The sequence below is a fragment of the Erpetoichthys calabaricus genome, chromosome 1 (genome assembly GCF_900747795.2).
Source record: "Erpetoichthys calabaricus chromosome 1, fErpCal1.3, whole genome shotgun sequence".
In the NCBI taxonomy this organism is placed as follows: Eukaryota; Metazoa; Chordata; class Cladistia; order Polypteriformes; family Polypteridae; genus Erpetoichthys; species Erpetoichthys calabaricus.
In genome coordinates, this window is record NC_041394.2 from 329,884,901 (window position 1) to 329,899,270 (window position 14,370).

The window sequence follows — 14,370 nt, forward strand, 5'->3', positions numbered from 1 at the left end:
TGCACAGTGCTGGAATCTGATGAGACATCTTGTAGTTCTGCAGCAAACTGCTCTTGGAAGTCCTGGGTTGCCATTCCCTTCTGCCTCATGGAACCCTCCTCCTTGTGGATCATGAAGCTGGTAGTGAGGGCAATCATCACAAAGTGGTAAAAAGGCATCCTTGCGACCACTTGGTGGACTTCATGTGAACAGAGAACTACCACATCAGCTGGTCAGACATGTTTGCTCCTCCCAAATATTTATTGTGATGTCCCAGGGCTGCAGGTCTGGGGCTGGAGACCTTCACAGTGATGTTATCCTCTGTCTTCCACCCCTTCAGGACAGTCTCCCCTATGTTTGCAGTGTGTACAGTTGACCAAAGAACCATCTCCCTGGTTTCCATCCATTTAACAAAGAGCAATGGGCCATCATAAATCCACTTTTGAAATTTTCTAGAAAGTGCATTTTCATTTATGGCAGGGTTGCCCTTGCTTCCTTCCCTCTATGTGCCACAAGCACCAAGTCTTAGTTGACCAAGGTGTTTGAACAACAATGCATTGGTGTAAAAGCAATCATAATATATGTGATAACCAAAGTTCCAGTGGTCCTCATCAACAAAAGTGGTAACAACATCAAATGAAACTTTGAAACTTTGATTTGCCGAGGTAGGGCCTAAAGTCTGATGTGTAGCCATTACTGCCAAACACTTTGATGCCCCACTTCACAAGTTTTCCTTTTTTATGTGTTGTTTTAACCTTCATGGTAAGAATCATTTCAACAGCTGAAAGACATTGGTGAGGCTGATATATTGTTTCAAAGTCAATCAACTCTGTGTTATGACTCTTGTATTCATTTGAGACCCTTTTCCTGGCATTTTTAGCATCCTGGGCTGGGTCACTCGTATGTAATTTCCAGGAGTTCACTAGGAAAGAGTCTTTGGACATAATAGTTCATGGGAATAGTACCTGGAAAATATTTCTCTGACACCAGAAGTCCTTCACTGTTGGTAGGTTCATCACCTCCATATAGAGGAGAAGGCCTAAGAACTTCAAACACTCTACTGGTGTGACGTCTGTCCATCTGAACTTTCCCCCTTTGTCCAGTTTCTTTACTGAGTTTTTATTGGTGTTGTCACAAAACATCTGAGGACATGGTCACCAAAGAAATTAAAATCTACTTACATATTGCCACATCTGGGTTAAGGCCCACTCCTTGAGAGCAGAATAATTATAAATTATAAATACATTCGATGGCTTTCAGACTGACAACCCTGATAATCTGACATCTAAAGGACTTCAGAATATCATCACTGATTGTAATGATAAATTGTCAAATATTTAATAACTCACATGGCACAACACAACTAATATGTCTGAATGTTAAAGATGTTAAAGTAGGCAGAGAAGTTATTGCTAAATAAGAGGTGGAAAGAAAAAACTAAATACAGTTTCAAAAGTTTGTACCTACAATACATGGTTATTTAATTATAATGTGTATATGTGGTGTAGTCTAGTGGTTAAGACATTGGACTTTAAATAATAAAGTTACTTAATTGAAAATGCATTTTTAATTTTTCCATTTTTGAGATGCTGCATTGAAACCCTGCCCTGCATAAACAGGTTAGGAAAATGGATGGATGAAATTTACATTTTTTTTCTCTAAATATTGCACATACTAGAACAGAGACTGGAGCTGGTACTTTGCAGGTTTAGCGTCATGCATTTGAATCCTATGCTTGGAAGTTATTCATGTGGAATTTGCATCTTTTCCCTACATCTGAAGGAATTCTCATGTAGATACTATGTTTTTATCCCATGGTTTTCCCTCCTACATTACCCAAAATGAGCAGATTATGTTAATTCACAATTCCAAACTTGCCCAGTGTAATTGGGGGTGTGTGTATAAGTGAGCCCACTAGAAAGGAGCCATTTCAGGGCTGATTCTTGTCTTGTGTCCAGTTCTACTGCAATTGGCTCTGGCTCACTGACTCTCAATTGGATTAAGAAGGTTTGAAAATGCTGTGTTATTAATAATTCCACAGTGTTTGATCTTTGCAGTTTTGTATTATTAATAATTATATCACTGTCTGCAAAAGATGTTTGAAGCTCATTCCCGTAGCTAGGAGGGGGCGGTCTGCCCCGGGCAGCATTATTGGCCAAAAGGCTCGGTACAATTCATGTGTAAGCAGGAGGGTTCGGAAAAATATCACTCGTGAATGAAAAAAGTAAAATTCTCTGATTTTTATCCACAAATGCTTCAAAATTAATTTCCAGATTGTGCTTCTGGGACAGCATCAGACACAGCAGTTGAAATTTGAGGCAATAAACAAAAATAAACATTACACGATAAAAAATTCAAGGAAGATAAAAAACTAATTTACCATTTATAGTTTTGTTATCAATCCGAATGCGTTTTTGCTCTGCGCAGAAAACATCCCCACCTATCACTTGTATACTACACTGGTTCTGGTTTTCACAGCTCAATTATATTAAACTAATAATCAGAACACGGCTTATCAGTGCGTCTATACTATATTCTTGTCTAGTTGATGCTTATAAATAATTATACAGTATGTGAAAAATTATTGCTGTTTCTCTATATATGAATAAATCTTCGTAAAATTTATCTTAATTTTTCTCTATATGTCATTTTAATTTTCTATTTAAATAGGTTAACATATTCAGATACGTTGGAGGGCGGCAAATTGAAGCCCTGCCCTGAGCAGCACAAACTCGAGCTGTGCCACTGTTGAAGCTTCCTGCTACTGATGATTTTCACACAGATAACCAACAAGAACCTGTTCTGAACAAAGAAAGAACCTCCTCTACAGATTGATTGGTTTGACATTGCACTACCATGAGTCTTGGCTGATTATAATACCCAACTGTGATTGACTCTGGGGGACAAATATACATTCAAAAAGTCACGTACATCCTAAACAAACAGGACTATCAATCAAGTTGTGGTCATCTAAGGTATCAACATCTGCCATGTCCTGTTAGCAACTAGGTGTAACCAATCATGTTAAACGTTTTCTGAAATTGTAATGAATTCCTTTTAAAGAATAGTGACCTAATCAATGGATTGTATAAATAGAGCACAGAGGACACTTTTTTGTTTGCAAAAACACTGATATGATGTTTTTTGCCTCTTCGGAGATTTAGATAAAGAATAACGATTGACGCTTTCTCCTGCCTGTGTTTTATTATTTAAATTGGGGCATTCCAGTTGGGGTGGGGGGGAATGTGTGGGTGTGTGTGTCTATATTCATAATTTTCTTCCACACAGGTGGGCCGTGGCACCAAGTGCCATATTTGAGTACTAAGAACAGAAACAGAATAGGTGAGGGTTAGTGACAAATTATAACTATAATTATATAGACCTCCCTAACCTTCTTGTATACAAAGTATAGGGAATGTATTGAAATCCTCCATTCCATTTCGAGATTTTGATGAATCCTGACATTATAGATGTTGCTGAGTCCAAAAATACTATTTTTGGAACTATGTCTATGTGTGTGTATGTGTATGTAAACATGATAACTTGGGTACGCTTTCACTTGGGTCAACCAAATTTTCCATACAAGTATTAGGTACAAATTAAATGTAGATTTCTATGTCTCGATGCATGCTCAATAATCCAGGTAAGGAAATCCTAGAAATTTGATTCTGTTCATCTGGACAAAGTTTTTAAGTGGGAGAAATATTTCGAGACTTATCCAAGTCTCTTCCTGAGGAAGAGACTTGGATAAGTCTCGAAATATTTCTCCCACTTAAAAACTTTGACCAGAAAGAGACTTGGATAAGTCTCGAAATATTTCTCCCACTTAAAAACTTTGTCCAGATGAACAGAATCAAATTTCTAGGGTAGATTTCTATCAAATTTTGGGCTTAACTGGAAGTGGTACTTTACCTTTTCTTATAATATGGAATCCAAAACTGTACCCCAGGTGAGGCCTTACTAGTTCGTTAAATAACTTAAGGCATGACTTGTACACCACTCATCATGATAAATAACCTAACATCCTATTAGCCTTCTTCATCGACACTGCTTGTAGGTTGATTGTGATGAGTCCACTATGACTCCTAGCTCCTTCTCATAAGGTGTAATCTCGATTTCCAGACCTCCCATTGTGTATTCAAAGTTAACATTTTTACTCCCCATGTGTAATATTTTACATTTACTGACATTAGATTTCATCTCTAGCAAATCGGCCTAAGCCTGCCCACAACCCTCTTTAACGATTTAGCTGAGTCTGCATTATCTGCCCATCCACAGAGTTTGGTATCATTTTGGAGTCTCGATCCTCCAGACCAGAGACACATGGTGTAACATTCTAGTGTGATTGAGGACTTAGCTAACTGATTGAAAAATTTGAGCATTTTATATTTCTAGTAACTTCATGTAGTATTAGGGTGTTGTACCGTGTTAGCCATTATGAATGTAGAGAATTACAATGATTACATCTTGCCTGAAGAAGGGGCCTGAGTTGCCTCGAAAGCTTGCATATTGTAATCTTTTTAGTTAGCCAATAAAAGGTGTCATTTTGCTTGGCTTTTCTCTAGTTACTTCATCAAAGAGTCAGTTATATTTTTGTTGATTAAACGTTTTTTTGTAACAATGAGTCAAACTCAAAAATAACAGCAATAGTAGACTGCAGTTACATGTGTTGGTAGAGTCCACTACACATGCATTTTAAGAGTACGCTACAAGGTACTGTTGATTAGTGGTGGCTCATGAACTTTCACAGACAGCAGATTCAAATTCAAGTGACATGAAAATGGCATCAATTGATGAGCTGTTGCTAATTGTGGAGGGTCTGTGACTAACTGTAGTTCACATTTCCTCAACATTACAATTTTGAAAGAAGTTCATGATAGAGCAGTGGATTTCAACAACGGCACCCTGGGGGGCCACAACAATAGTTCAGCGGGTCCATAGAAGCACTTTTTGATTAATTAAGCTAGTGTTTTGTTTTGTTTTGCTTTATATAAATGCTACGGATACCCAAGACTGTGTTTGGAAGCAAGAGGGAAAAGCAAAAACCGTTTAAGTTAAGACAAGATTACAAAGATCACATGTATTGCATGTTATTGCAGCATGTTGGGGACTGCAGGTTGTGGAACAACTGTGCTATGAATATTGGTTTGGGTTTTACTTCAGAAAATAAAGCATTTCATTTAATAAAAACTGTAACATTCACTTTATTGACTCTGGAATAAATTTCTTTTAGTTCCTGTCTGAAAACCTGGCTTACAAGCACGATGGACCCATATGTGCTGTCACAAGTGTGTGCACTGAAGTATCAGGAATTTTTTTACCATTCAGAAACAAGACAAATTCTGCATGGGTTGCAAGTATCATACTTAGTTGATATCTTTAAACATGTAAACAAGATTAGTACAAATGCAAGGAAAAGCTGAAAATATCTTTCAATGACAAAATCAAAATGGGTCACCATGGTGGAGCAACTCAGCATGTAGGTAACCACAAGCTGCTGCAGGAGACAATAAAGAGTTCTGAGTTTGAAGTACCGGAAAAAAATAGTTTATTTTTCAATCTTGCATCCCAAAGAATATGCATATTCAAACACGGATTGAGGAACCCACCACAATCAAGCCATTGTAAGCTCAGGCTTACAGAGAAATAGAAATTATTTGAAATACACCATGATGACAGTTTCAAATTCAAACATAAAGAAGGGCTTCCTCAGAAATTATAGATAGAAATGAAACATGAATACCCTCACATTGAGGAAAAAGGTCTGCTAATTCTTCTATAATTCATTAAATCTTTGTGAGTTAGGATTTTATGTATTACAAGGATAGATAGATAGATAGATAGATAGATAGATAGATAGATAGATAGATAGATAGATAGATAGATAGTGTCGTACATGGTTGGGGGTCAGACCCGGCCGGGACGCCTGGAGGGACCAAGAGATGGCATATTTGTCCTCTGGGCCACGAGGGGGCAACCGCCCTGGAGCAGAAGAGGGCCACGGAAGGGGAGCAGGGAGGCTCAAGTCTGTGGAGGCCCATATCCACCACCAGGGGGCGCCCCGAGCCTCATGGAGCCCGGGACTTATTTACTTCCGCCACACCCATGGAGGACGATCCATCCAGGGTCACCCGGAGTGCTTCTGGGTGCTCTCCTGACGTTTCCACCACACCAGGATGTGACGTCAGGTAGAGCACCTGGAGCTCATCCGGGTGAGGATAAGAGGGGCCGCCTCCCTCCAATCACCGAGCTGGAGTCGGGACAGGGACACTGACACCCAGGAGAAGGGTGACTGGGGCTACAGGCACTGTGTTGTGGAGAAGAAAATAAAGAAGAGATTTGTATAAAGATGTGGTCTCCAACTGGTGGTGTCCGGGCAAATATCACAATAGATAGATAGATAGATAGATAGATAGATAGATAGATAGATAGATAGATAGATAGATAGATAGATAGATAGATAGATAGATAGATACTTGTCCCCAGGAGGAAATATATATATTTTTTAATTAAGTGTAAAAACTAAAAAGGGAGAAAGGCTACAAAGAATTGATGAAGTAATGAGAATATGCTTCTTCTGTACAGTGCGTAATATATGTTAAAAAAAAGTTTAAATCCTAAACTAGGTTTGTCTTTTGTTTATTTCATGCTTACCTATAACTAATGTATATGTCTCTAAAGATGTAAAAAATGCGTACTCTCTTGTAAGATTAGGTAATTGTATAATTGGGAAGCGGATCAAACGAGAAATTGACTAGGGGTGACACAAAATAAAATAAATGACTTATGGGTGCCATCATTTAAAAAAAGGTCTTAAAAAACAGTGATAGAGAGTTACTGGAAAATCTCTGTTGAAGTCTCAAAACTTGTTTGCTACCTCAGGCCAACAATTCTCTTTTTTTACGGTTAACTTACCTCAAGCGGCAGAAGTGAACTCGAGTACCAGCATCCTGGCGTTCCACTAACTTGCACTGGGGATCTGTTTTCCCATCAGGAGCGACTGTCAGACGATTAAAAGAGGAATATATAGAAAATATACAAGCTGAAGTGGGCTCTGCAAAATTAAACAGTATAAGCGGTGCTAACATTGCGGCCTAAACCGTAAATGAGTGACCCGTGTTCCTTATAGAGAAGCGCGTGTAGATTATAGTTCAATCTGGTTGTAGGCTGCCACAGTGCTTCGTTTCTAAGATACTCAATTTTAAAAAAATGCCTATCCCAGCTGGGATGCCCCTTGAGGCTAGTGTTACTGATGCAACAACGTAAATCTTAAATGACTGCCCCCGTTGCAATTCGAGAAGTGTTCGTAAATCACAGTTCATCTTTGTGTTAAAACGTCACAATCCTCAGAGTCCGAGGTATTCATATTATAACAACGCCCACCTCAGCGTTAATGACTCTGTGGAGAGCGGGCATGAAAGAAATAAGCACACTGCTAGAGTACAGCAGTCTGTAATGGGACTTTTATTTTGATACCCCTCTTTGCTTTCATTCCCGGAAGTACGACTTTTATTGTGCTAATTGTTGCTTGCGCCCCAGCTGGCTTCCCAGTGCGCACCATGGGAACGACGAAGTGGTAAACTGAGTGGCAGCTAATAGTGGTGTACTGTTCAGAGATGTAGGTTCCAGCAAAAGAAACGGTACGTACATAAAAAATTAATAAAAACGAGTGTGAGAATTGAAAGAACAAGCTCGGCGTTCATTGATGCCAAAAGCACAAAGCCAGAGTTTAGTAATGGAGCCGCACGTGAAGGGCCCTCCGAATCTCTATTGTGTGCACTGGGCGCTGTCTAAGATGTGCACCAGCCTGCTAAAGGATGCATTGGCGTGTTGGTTTACGGGCTTGGTTCGTCAGGACAGCTGTCCAGCGGTACTTAAAGACTGTCGTGTGGGCACTTAACAGAATTCACCTTTTTGGTCGGGGACACTAACGCGTACTAGGAATTTGTCTTGGTATTATTGAGGCAACATGCAAGGACAACACAAATTTAAAAAAAAAAGAATGATGTCGCATACAACGGCAGCAGGAAATATAAAACGAAAAAATCGATTAAAATATGATTAAAATGTATAAGGTGTGCAGGTATATCTAGATATCGAGTAGAAACTTTGACCTGGTCAGTCAGACCAACTGCACGTTGGGGAAAAAAAAACTGAGTGACATGTTGTTTTAGCCCTTACCCCCCAAGTGCTTTTGCCGGAGGAAAGACTTTAGAATAGTTGTTGCTCAGGGCGAGTCAGATCGATAATGATCTTTGCGGCATGCTTTCTTACCGTGAACTCCTACAGGATTTGAAGGGGGGGGGGGGGTTAAGTTCCAGCATATGATCTTTTCACAGGCTCTTATGGTGCGCTGCGGATTGGCCTTAGCGTGAGTAAAGGCAGCACCAAACCAGACAATGAGGTCAGAATGGACTTGACGATGGCTGTGTAGAACTGGACCAATATTGTTTGGGGGAGATTGACTTTCTTCGGCTGGCACAGGAAGAATATCCTCTGTTGGGCTTTCTGGATAATACATGTGATGTTTCCACTTAAATTGTTGTGACTTCACAGTGCCCAGAAACAACTCAGCCATAGTAGGCAGGTAGGTACGTATGCAGAGGAGCCCATGGCTGCTGATTGTTGGGACAGAGTTTAAGGAGTCGGAGAATTTCTACAGCTTTGAAAGAACAATTTGCATCACCAGGAGTTTCCTAGCGATGACTGTGAACAAGCCATAGCCCCTAATGAGCTAATGAAGGTCTGAGCCCTCAAATATCTTCGGGTGCCCAAACATTTGCATGCTTCTCCTTTCCTTTTTTCACTGTACACTTGTACAAAACAATACACTAATCTTGCATAAAATGCTGAAAAGAAATTAATCATCTTTAACTATGCCTTTTGATGATCAGTTCATCTTCTACTCGCTTAACTATTCACAATGGCAGACATTGTAAGCAAAAGTGGCCCAGACTTGTGCATGCCACTGTACATGTGTGTATATATATATATATATATATATATATATATATATATACACATGCCTATTTATGTATTTATTTATTTAAGGAATTTCTGTAAAAACCCTAATTTACCTCGGGGACCGACAGTAAAGTTCTGTCGATCTATCTATATATCTGTCTATACTATCGGCGTTGCCATTTAGAGCAGGTGGCTGTTTCCCGACTATGGTCAACTCCTGATTTTTTTTTTTTTTTTGGAACGATAAGGTCTAAATTGTTATGGCTGCACCAAAGTGTGATCTTGTCTGTATCTGGATTTACCAACATTTGAAATGAGGCTTATTAGTTTTAAGTCATCTGTAACTTTAAGAAGTTTGACAGAAGAATCGCCAGAGGTACAGTCATGTAGTGAGAAATGCAGAGAGGAAGCACAGCAGTGCTTAAGCATGAAAGGGTCAGACACACACTCAGCACACACTGTTTCGCTCCTTGGTCTCCGTGGTCTGGGCTCACTGCAAATCCTAATTTTATTTTTAAATGAAAATTGACATTTTATTTTATACAGGAGAAATACTGTATTATAGTTGAGAAGATGGTCAGTTTTTCAACTCTATGGCTGGGCAGTGTGACGCATCAGTAACTAAGGTTGTTTCAAATTCTGCTGGAATTGCTCTTTGTGGGCATGCTAAACAAATGCTAGTCTGTAATTATTGAAAAAAAAGTTGTAATTTCAGAGTGACCGTTGTTAATATTGTGTCAATTATAACATGCAAGTATGCATTTCACTGTACTCCTCACATGTGGTAGTAATGACCATATACATCTGTAATAGCACTTACCGTATTTGGTTTGGATTCACACATTAAGTTTAAGCCTACTTTCTGCACCAGAATTTTGTGAAGACTTTGATGGTTTTTTTTTTAAATTTATTATGTTAACCCTTGAGGACTTCTCAATAGATGCTTAGATTATAGCTAATATAAGGGAGCAGCCTGTCCACTTGCAGAATTTTTCCCTTTTTCATTGAAGAATGGATTGAGGGTCAGTTAATCAGACAAAGTCAGGAAGTCAAGCAGGAAAATAAAACCTGGGCAGTATTAAATGTCCCCCTTCTCTCATACTTGCTTGCACAAACTTTAACAAAGCATGACAACGTTCTAGTGGCTTTCTAGAAGTTTATTGCACCTTTCTTCTGACCATTTCTTCCTGCCTTCAGTTGCAGTTTGTTAAAGCTCTTGAATGTCTGCAGGTATCCTGTTACCTATGGTGGATTTCGGCTGTTTTTTTAGTCAAATTGAAGGCAAGACTCACTGGTAAATAGTCCAGTCCTTTCCTTTATAAGCATGTGTGTTTTGTGTCATTGTCCTGCTAGAGGACCCATACCTAGTTTTCTGACACTAGAGAGGACACTCCCTTCTGCTAACCCTCTGATTTTATCATTCCTATAATACATTCAATATCTCTACTATTAGAGGCAACAAAGCAGCCCCTCTGCCACCTTCACCACCATATTTAACTATAGGTAGAGTGTTCTTTTCCTTGTAAGTTTTGTTTAATTGCCTAAAAACAAATCGTTGGTCATCATTGACAAAGAGGTCTATTTTGATTCATTCAGTCCAATGAACGTTTTCCCATAACCTTGTCTTTAAGGAGGTACGGGCAAAGCAGGGAGCTTTATTTCCATGAATGGACCAGGTTTAATACTGGGAATCACACTGTAGAAAGGTTGTTCCGCTTACAGTACTCTCTCAAATCCACTATGGCAACAAAATAATTGGCACAACAAGACAAATGATCATTTTATATTTCAGTCTTTCAGCATGCAAAACCACATTCAGGTTAAAGTTGACAGAGATGAATGCAGCAGTTAGCGGAGGTGCTCTTAGTCCTCCTGGTGTTTTCCCCAAATGCTGTTGGAGTGTGCAGAAGTCTGCAATGTGGAAAGTTATGGAGGGCAGGCCCAGGGTGGAGTAGGTCAGCAGTTTTAGGAGGAGTGTCAACATGCCTGGGTGTGGTAACATTTTTTGTAATTTTGGGATAATATTGTCTTGTTCAAAATAAATCATTTAGTGTTTAACTAGGGCGTTTGCACTTCCTTCTAGAAGATTCTGCACAACAAGCTACTTTCTTGTTTGTCCTCCTGGCAGAGCCCAAGAAATGCTTTCTTACAGATTTATACAGCACAAGAAGGGCTAGGGTGTTGTACTGTGTTGGCCATTATGGATTTAGTGAGAAGTTAAGCAAAATGACACCTTTTATTGGCTAACTAAAAAGATTGCAATATGCTAGTTTTCGAGGCAACTCAGGCCCCTTCTTCAGGCAAGATGTACAATGATACAATGATTACATCTTCCCTGAAGAAGGGGCCTATTTGCCTAGAAAGCTTGCATATTGTAATCTTTCTAATTAGCCAATAGAAGAAGTCATTTTGCTGAACTTCTCGTTATAGCACAAGAATAAAAACAAATGCACCAGTACATAACAAGAAGAAGTAGCAAGCACTGTAACTTAGTGATGATGATGATAATATTATTGAGCTTATTGACCCATAATAGGTGTAATGTAATGAACCTTTGAATCCTGAACAAACACACCGAGTTGTTAGTTTTTAAAATGGGATGGTTTACGTCAATACATAGTTAACATTTTCTGTGTGCAGACTACAGTTTATTCTAGTTTTAAAATGGCTGCCTTTGTTGATTTTGAATTAAAGTGTAGTGCCCCAAAGTGTATTATTTAAGTTCTAATTCATTGACGTTTTTGTCCTACAGAAATGTGTTAGATGTAAGTGGTTTGAGACGTGAGAACAGATAAATGGCACCGGGGCTGTGTTAGAGGCATGTCATGCTGTATGCTTTGTCAATAAACATCTTAATTGTAGCCACGTTTTGTGTGTGTGAATAATGATGGCATTTAACAACATAACAATAAACTAGGGAGCCCAACTGGTGGAGAAGTGTGAAGGCAGGAATGCACAGATGTAATGGGATATTGGTGTTTTTGTAAACTTGTACAGACTTCATATCTTAATACGTAATTTGCCAGCCTCCTCACTCACTCACTCACTCTCACGTCCGAAGCTGAATGCGCAGTCGCCTTCTGCGCAGCTGCCCGAAAAACCTTACAAGACCGACATCGCGGCAGGTGGCGGATTTACGGCTGCAAAAATTCAAAGAGGCGACTTCGATTAAAGCTCTAGAGGCCTGAAAGGCGATTTCGACTACAGCTCGAGACCTAATTACGCATTCATTCAGTACACCTATATCAGGTTTGTGGTGCTTATACTTATTACTATTTCACTTGTGCCCATTTCATCTTACGTTGTCGAAACGGGCTCTTTGTCTAGTTCAGTAATAATTGGGAGGGTTGAGAGTACAGAGGGGATGAAACCATTGGAATCCAGCAATCATAACGTAGCAAGGTTCATTGTGATGTGGCAGGTTAGAAAGAATTGGCAAATAGTGAAAGTGCTACATTTAATTTCATCCTTTCCTCTCTTTTTATTTCCAAACCTGTATAGTCCAGTTTATGGGCAAAATGCTATGGTTTATTTTAGAACTAAAGTCTGATGAATTTACCAATGTGGAGACAGTTGAAGAGCAGTGGAGTAGAGTTACAGGTATACTTCGTTCAACACAGGATGATTTTATACTGAAAAACAGAAACAATGTGACATATTAGAGTTCCTTAATGGATGACTAAATAGCTAAGAAAGTGTTTAATAAAAAGTGGCTTTATAACTCCTCCAAGAGTAATCCCTGTGTTAACTGCAGCATTGCCCATTGCTGATACTTCAAACATTAGCTGTATGAGGTTCTTCTGTTATTTCAGCTATAAGAGAACAATCCAGGGGAGGCCGGGCCTCATGGAGTTGGCAGGCTCTCTCTGTGTCTGCACGAGGTTCCTCTGAGTGCTCCAGTTTAACTCCCACAGTCTAAAGACATGCAGGTTGGGTGGATCTTTGCTGCTAAATTTGCTCAGGTGCATTTTTTTCATTGTGTGCAAGTTCACCATAAGATGGACTGACGTCCCATCTGGGGGCATTGTTCCTGCCTTGCGCCCAGTACTTCATGGGGATAGACTCCAGTTTCCCAGAGCTTTGCTCTGGTGCTGAGGTGCTACCCATTGCACAGCTGCACTTGAGTCCCAATCCAGGTGCGTAAACTCATCACATGCTCCCAACCTCTTTGCTTTGGATAAGCAGATTGAGGAAATGAGTGGTGGGTGGAAGAACATTCAGACAAAATACAATACAAAGGAAATTCTGAAGTTTTTATTTTGAGAACATCATTAATATGCTAGAGTTGAGCTTGTGAGTTTTCAGTGAGAATATTGATGGAAAACAACTCTGCTGCAGCCTTCCTCATTTAAAACACAGTGTACCAACCATGGGGACCAGCAGGAGACTTCACTAATAAAGCACTACTGCGGTAATTTAAGGTTCCCTGGAGGAAAAATTTCTGAATGAAACAGCCTATGGTCTACCTCTGGTCAAATGAGGAGGCTGGGCAAAATTTGATGGAGATACTGTAGGATCAGCAATGTGGATATGCATACTGGACAAACACACATTCAGCTTTGTGTGTTAAATTTGGCTGATGTGACACAGTGGCACAGTGGTAGCACTGCTGCCTCACAGTAAGGAGACCAGGGTCAACATCCCGGGTGTTCCCTGTGTGGAGTTTGCATGTTCTCCCCGTGTTTAAGTGGGTTTCCTCTGGGTGTTCCCGTTTCCTCCCACAGTCCAAAGACATGCATGCCCCTAGTGCAGGGGTGTCGAACTCCAGTCCTGGAGGGCCACAGTGGCTGCAGGTTTTCATTCTCACCATCTTCTTAATTAGTGACCAGTTTTTGCTGCTAATTAACTTCTTTTGCCTTAGTTTTAATTAACTTGACTCCGGCCCCTTAGTTGTTTCTTTTTCCTTAATTAGCAGCCAAATAATAATGAGACACAAAACAAGCCACCGCATGACCAGCTCACCTGTGCCCACCGCACAATATCTGAAAATAAAGAAAGGTGAAGGTCTCAGTAAGATTGATCAACAGAAAATCAACAGTTTTGCTCTAGCAGAATGAGAGTAGCAACGAAGTGTTGGAATTAAATAATGAGTTTAATTAACAGCAAGAATTGGCTTCTCATTAAGAAACTGGTTGGAGTTTGAAGCCCCAATTTACCTGGTCATCTGTCGGCTCATGTCATGTCTCATTTCTGTTTGGCTACCATTTAATGATGGAAAGAATCAATTCAGAGGACTGAATCCTTAAAAACAGTCCTATTAAAATGAAGGAAAAAGAAGTTAATTAGCAGTGAAACCTGGTCACTGATTAGGAAAAGGGTTAGAATGAAAACCTCCACTGTGGCCCTCCAGGCCTGGAGTTCGACACCACTGCCCTAGTGTCTTAGTGTGTGTATGTTTTTTTACCCTGTGATGGACTGGCGCCTTGT

General features: G+C 39.8%; 1 protein-coding gene across 1 annotated transcript in view; it reads left to right on the forward strand.

The window, feature by feature from the left end:
- LOC114664335 (zinc finger protein 721-like) overlaps positions 1 to 14,370 on the forward strand; it is an 86,299-nt gene that overhangs the window by 62,332 nt on the left and 9,597 nt on the right. The window lies entirely within an intron of this gene.